The 5,715-nt window shown below is 40.3% G+C and overlaps 1 long non-coding RNA gene across 2 annotated transcripts; it reads right to left on the reverse strand.

The window, feature by feature from the left end:
* Positions 1-238: 238 nt before the first annotated feature.
* On the reverse strand, positions 239-5,453 carry LOC104973799 (uncharacterized). 2 transcript variants are annotated; one of them, XR_810662.4, is made up of 4 exons: positions 4,383-5,453; positions 4,075-4,165; positions 2,405-2,545; positions 239-2,123 (listed from the first exon to the last, which is right to left on the reverse strand). It is a non-coding gene; the product is annotated as an uncharacterized lncRNA (long non-coding RNA). The 2 variants fall into 2 exon arrangements; XR_009496908.1 differs by having other exon boundaries at positions 239-2,545; positions 4,383-5,448.
* Between the last annotated feature and the right edge of the window lie 262 nt (positions 5,454-5,715).

Raw genomic sequence — 5,715 nt, forward strand, 5'->3', positions numbered from 1 at the left:
AAAATTAAACTGTTAATATTATCATTTGAGTGAGATATTTTAAACTGCTTCTTTGAGACTTGGACAGATTTAAAAGGCAAAAATAATTCTGTGAAATAACTAAATAGTAAAATAAGTATGTATGGTTTAATTGGTATATATGAAATCTCATATTCCTTAAAAAGATTTTTTTAATGCCCATGTTCATGGAACATTTATAAAATAAATTACTTTCTTAGCTCAAAAGAATGCCAAAGTACATTAAAAAAAAAAAAAACTTTATTGAGTTCATTCTGTGAACATGAACTAATAAGATCAGAAATAATTAATAATATAAAGGGACCAATAATCAGAATCCCTGGGGGATTAAGGAGACCATTCCTAGACAGATAACTCTTGGACAAAGAGAAAATCAAAAGGAAAATTACAAGGATGTAAAAAGTTATGAAGAGGAACTATCTTCACAGCTAAACCTGTGGGACAGAATGAAAGTAGTTTTCAGAAAAAGAAAAAAATTGACATGAAATATCGTCATTATCTACAAAGAAAGTTAAAGAATAGAGTTGTGCTCATCCTATGAATATATAAAATAATTTAAACCCAAAACAAAGAGGAAAAAAATTCATTACAAAAGCTAAAACTGGGGAAAATTTTTAAAGGTAGCAGAAATTTTAAAATTCAAATCTGAGTCAGTTTATTTATATGAATGCTTCATGAGCTTGTTTAAAGCAGAAAGAGAAGGCAAAAAATGCACCAAGCTAGGAGAGAGAAACAAGAAATAACTATAACTATAGAGGTAGAAGTGATTAAAGCAGTCATAAAAATATATGTATATATGAAACTTTCTGACAAGACATTTGAAAATTTAGAGGAAATGGATGACTTCCCAGCAAAATATATATTGCCAAAATTCACCCAAAAAGAAAGGAAGGGGAAACTTAAATACATCAGTTACCATAAGAGAGTTTAGAAAAAGACACTTAAAGATCTACCATTGAAAAAGACACCAAGGACAGATGGAGTCCCAGCTGAGTTTTATGTAACATGAATTTATATAACCTTCAAGAGAGAGGCTTCTCAAAGTTAAATTATCCCAGGCCTCAGAACAGAGATGAAAGGCCTCCCAATTCACTTCCCAAAGGTACCATAACTCTTTCAAAATTCTGATAAAATAGAACAATATAGGAAAATCATAAATGGGTCTGATTTATGAAGACAGAAAAAAAACTTATTGAAGTATTAGAAATGTATTCCTGCATTATTTTCCTAATTTGTGAACTTTTTTTTTAGATGAGCATCTAACCTGTCTCACGACAACAAACAAAATGAATAGACGATATATACCTATGATGTTAGATGGTAGTAAGTGAAAATGGAGGAGAATTAAAGACAGGATGTAGACAGAGAGGTCTATTTAGATTTGTCAGAGAAGGAAACTCGCCAGTTGCTAGTCAAGACCAGACCAGGTGTATGTGGCCGAGGAGATGGGTGGGGAGCCTGACTCAGAGGGTGAAGCCAGGGTAAAGCCTCAGGGGCAACATGGAGACATGCGTCTGGATAAAAACAACCCCTGGGGAGAGTATGAAGATGATGTGGTCAGGGAGGTAACTGGGCATCAGAGACAATAATGAGTATGTCTTTTAAGAAGCCCCTGGAGGGACTTTCCTGGCTGGAAATGGCAGTTTTGTAGTCTTGAGCTACCCCTGGTAACCTAAAGCTGGAGGAGATTTCCAAGATAGTTTAAATAGGTAAGGGGGAATCTAAGATAAGAGTTGTCTTAGTGGAACCCTGGAGGTCAGAGACCTGCTCAGAGGGAGATGTGAAATGGAGAAAGGCAGTTTAGACAACTCAGGAGAGCTTTACTTTAAGGAATGGAGAAAGTGAGGCAATACTGAGACAGGAAAATAGAGATTTTTATCTGTTTATGATCAGATAACAGCATGTTTACATATAGATAGGGAAGATTAATTAATGAGAAAAAAGAGGAAGCATTCCTAGAGCAAGTCCCTGGACCAACTGGGGCGAGGGGTCTAAGACACGTGCCAGAGGGGAGGCGGCTTCGCTGATCTTGACAGGAGGACATGGAGATGCTTGTAGGTGGTCCGCGTGAGAGGTGGACACCCTCCTCGGATGGCATCCCGCTCCTGAGAGAGACCCAAAGGGATACAATCCACCAGGGTGAGAATGGAGGAAGAGGGTGGGAGTTTGAGAGGGGGAAGAGAGGGGGAGGGGGAGAGTGAGAGGACTCTGGGAATCCAGGATGGTGGTGGTCTGTGTGAGTGTGCTCAGCTGTGTCCCACTCCACGGTTCCATGGACTGTAGCCCACCAGGCTCCTCTGTCCATCGGATTTCCCAGGCAAGAACACTGGAGTGGGTTGCCATTTCCTTCTCCAGGGGAGCTTCCCCACCCAGGGATTGAACTCACATCTCCTGCATTGGCAGACAGATTCTTTACCACTGAGCCACCTGGAAAGGTAAGGGAGAATTCATCTCAGGTGCATTTATTATTCTTCAGCTACATTCAGCCGGGCAAGTGTGGGCATGGAGCCGGCACAAAGATGAATCACTTCTCGGTCATGTGGGTTCCATCATGCAGACATAAAAGAGAAAATTTACGTAGTGTTAAAACTTGTTAAATACCAGTTCTCTTTAACCATTCCTCTTTGACTTTGTTTGAAAAAAGAAGAGTATATGTGAACAGTGTAAGTACAATAATAACTATTTACACAAAACAGTTGGAATTATTATTTTAAAGGGTAAAATGCAGAATCTATTTTAATTAAAGTTAGACATTAGAGATGTATCCTTACTATTACAATTATAATTAAATATTGTCTTCAAGGATCTAGTCACTGTAATTAAAGTATTTAATAAGTCGTGTGGCGTTTTCAAAAGATAAAAATACCTCCTTTTTTATGAGATGATTCTGTAACTAGAAAATCCAAAAAGCTCTTTCTAAACAATTGGAATTAGTAGAAGAATTCAGTAAGGTGAATGAATATGAGGTAAAATATAAAAGCCATTAGGGTTTTTTTAGTTTAATAATGAGAACTTAGAGGAAATCAGAAAACTAACTGTTCACAAGCAGTGAGATCTACTACCAGACAGCGTGAGAGCCCAGAGAGGACCATCCATGCTCAGAAACACCAGGAAACCTGGATGCTGGGGGTGCAGCTGGACCACAGAAAGCTCTGTCCACTGGTCCAGCCTCAGCTCAGGGGAATTCTGGAGGAATTCAGAGCTACCGGTCAGAAGGGGCCAGAACAACACCTGGACCAACACAGCCCAGCTCCTAGAGCTGAGGATAACTCAGCCTCCCATCTCAACAGCTCAGCAGAAGGGGCACGCCAGGTCTCAGTCCGACTCTCCACACCTAATAGCAAGCATTCATTTAAAAGTAATGGGGAAAAGGCAAGGAAAAAAGACACAGGCCATCTTCATGAGACAACAGGGCAGCAGAATAGACTCCAGTGGCCCTGCTGTTGTCACCCTCAGATGGTATCTTTAAATAATGGTGACTCATGAGTTACAGGCTCTGGTGGAAAAGACAGACCATGGACGTGAAGGGATGGTGGGTTTCAGCAGAGATGGAAATTGTAAGAAAGGGTCAAATACCATGCTGACCCAAAAAGTGCGAGTTCCAGGATACCACAGGTGAAGAACGCACTTAACAGACTTGTTGGTGGACTCAGTGCCACCAAGGAAAGGATCCTTGGACCTGAAGCAACATGGCAACGTACATTAGCCGAACCGAATACACAGATGCAGGGAATAACAGTGAAAATCCAGCTGGTATCATTTAATAATTGTTCTTCAGCAATCCACCTGCAAGGCTGTCCATGTCCATCAGTGTCTCACGGGACACTCCGTGCCTTTCCACTATGCCCAAGCGTAGCTGCAGAAAACAAGAACTGACACCCTTCAGCAGGAACCCCTGAAGGATCAGCTTTAACCTAAAACAGCTAGAAGTCACTCAATATAGAGTCTGCCTACCTGTATCTGCCAAGGCAGGCAACAATGCATACAATTTCCTGCCCCCGCCCCCAAAGCAAGGACATTTACACGAGTATATTAAGTTTTATTTTCATCACTCACCTTCTCACCACACGCAGATCTCACTTTCCTCACCAGCATGCAGACCCGGTCCAGCTCCAGCCTTAGGCGACATAAGCCTCCGTTTTGTTGACTATAAGAAGGAAATGACAATAAATAAAAGACAGTGTAAGTAGAGAACCTAAACAATGCTCAGGACCGCATAGGCTCCTGATAAATGGATGCTTTTGCTCTAGCTTGGACTGAAGTTATTTTTACTATGTGTTCTCAAATGATAAAGGTGCCCCAGCATCATAGATTGTTCCCAAGTTACAGAGCCTCGTTCCTTGGAAAGCAAGATGAACACCCACCTGTCTGACCTGGTGCAGGTGAGTCCTCCCACCAGCAGGAAGTCACAACAGGTCCTGCGAGGTTGGCTGTCAGCCCTCCGGTCCCTGAATTTTCCTACTGAATACGTGCGAACTTCTAAAAGCCTCCTCTGTACTTACTCCCATTAGAGAGCTTGTAAGAGGAAGTGGAAATTTCCAAATATATTTTTCATAAGTAAATCATGCTAGCACTTACAGATAAATTGGGGGAAAGTATATACCAGTCCACTTAATTATAGTGATGATACTATCCCATTAAGCTTCTATGAAGACAGAATACATAAAAATGTTAATAACATCACCTAATATGAAAGTTCTGATCTGATTCCCTCTTGTTCTTTGTCCTCGTTGTACATTAAATATATAATATTGTGTTTAAAAATGATACAGGGCAAATGGCAGCGTGTTAATGATCGGACATATCAGAATGAGTCATGTAAATATGAAAGTAATAATTAATTTCAACCACAGAAGAGCAGATTAATCACTTGCGCAAACTTAAAATCGCACATAATTTGTCAATGTTTATGTCAGGAAAGCTCTAGAGTAGCTTCGGATCCACACACCTGCATTAAAATTACTTAATGATATTTCAAATGATATTAATCAAATATGATGAACAGAAAAAAGAATAGAGTTGGGGCCCATACGGCAGTTTTCATAGCTGAGATGGCTCCAAGCACTTGGCAGATGAATGACCAAGGTGAACAGTGGCTGGTAAACATTGTGAGGTCACAGGCCCGCTCTAGCCCACAGTCACCCTTGCATCCCAGAGCTCATCTTCCTACTTCAATGCAGCCTCTTAATGTCAGCATCTTTAACAGGCATGGAAGAAGCAGAAGTCTTATAAACACATCATTATGAAAAGGATCTATGATGGGGCAAAAAAACTCAGACTGCTCCGTCTAACCAGCATGGAACCCCCGTTCCATCTCTCCAGAGTGATGGGGAATGTGTGACCTCACCAAGCTCTTATTCTTCTTTCTTGTTCATCACATCCAAATCAGTTGGTTTCTCATGGCATTGCCATTTCTTTATTTAGAACGGGGTCCCCAACCTCTGGGATCTAATGCCTGATGATCTGAGGTGGAGCTGATGCAATAATAATAAAAATAAAATGCACAATAAATATAAGACACTTGAATCATCCTGAAACCATGCCTCTGCTCCCATCTGTGGAAAAATTGTCTTCCACGAAAAGGTTGGGAACCACTGATTTAGAAAATAATTTTAGAATTTTAATTGCCATTGAGCACAAGCAAATAATTTTAGTGAAATTTGCTACAGTATAGCTCCCATACTGAAAAGTGGACAA

The sequence above is a fragment of the Bos taurus genome, chromosome 13 (assembly GCF_002263795.3).
Source record: "Bos taurus isolate L1 Dominette 01449 registration number 42190680 breed Hereford chromosome 13, ARS-UCD2.0, whole genome shotgun sequence".
Classification (NCBI taxonomy): domain Eukaryota; kingdom Metazoa; phylum Chordata; class Mammalia; order Artiodactyla; family Bovidae; genus Bos; species Bos taurus.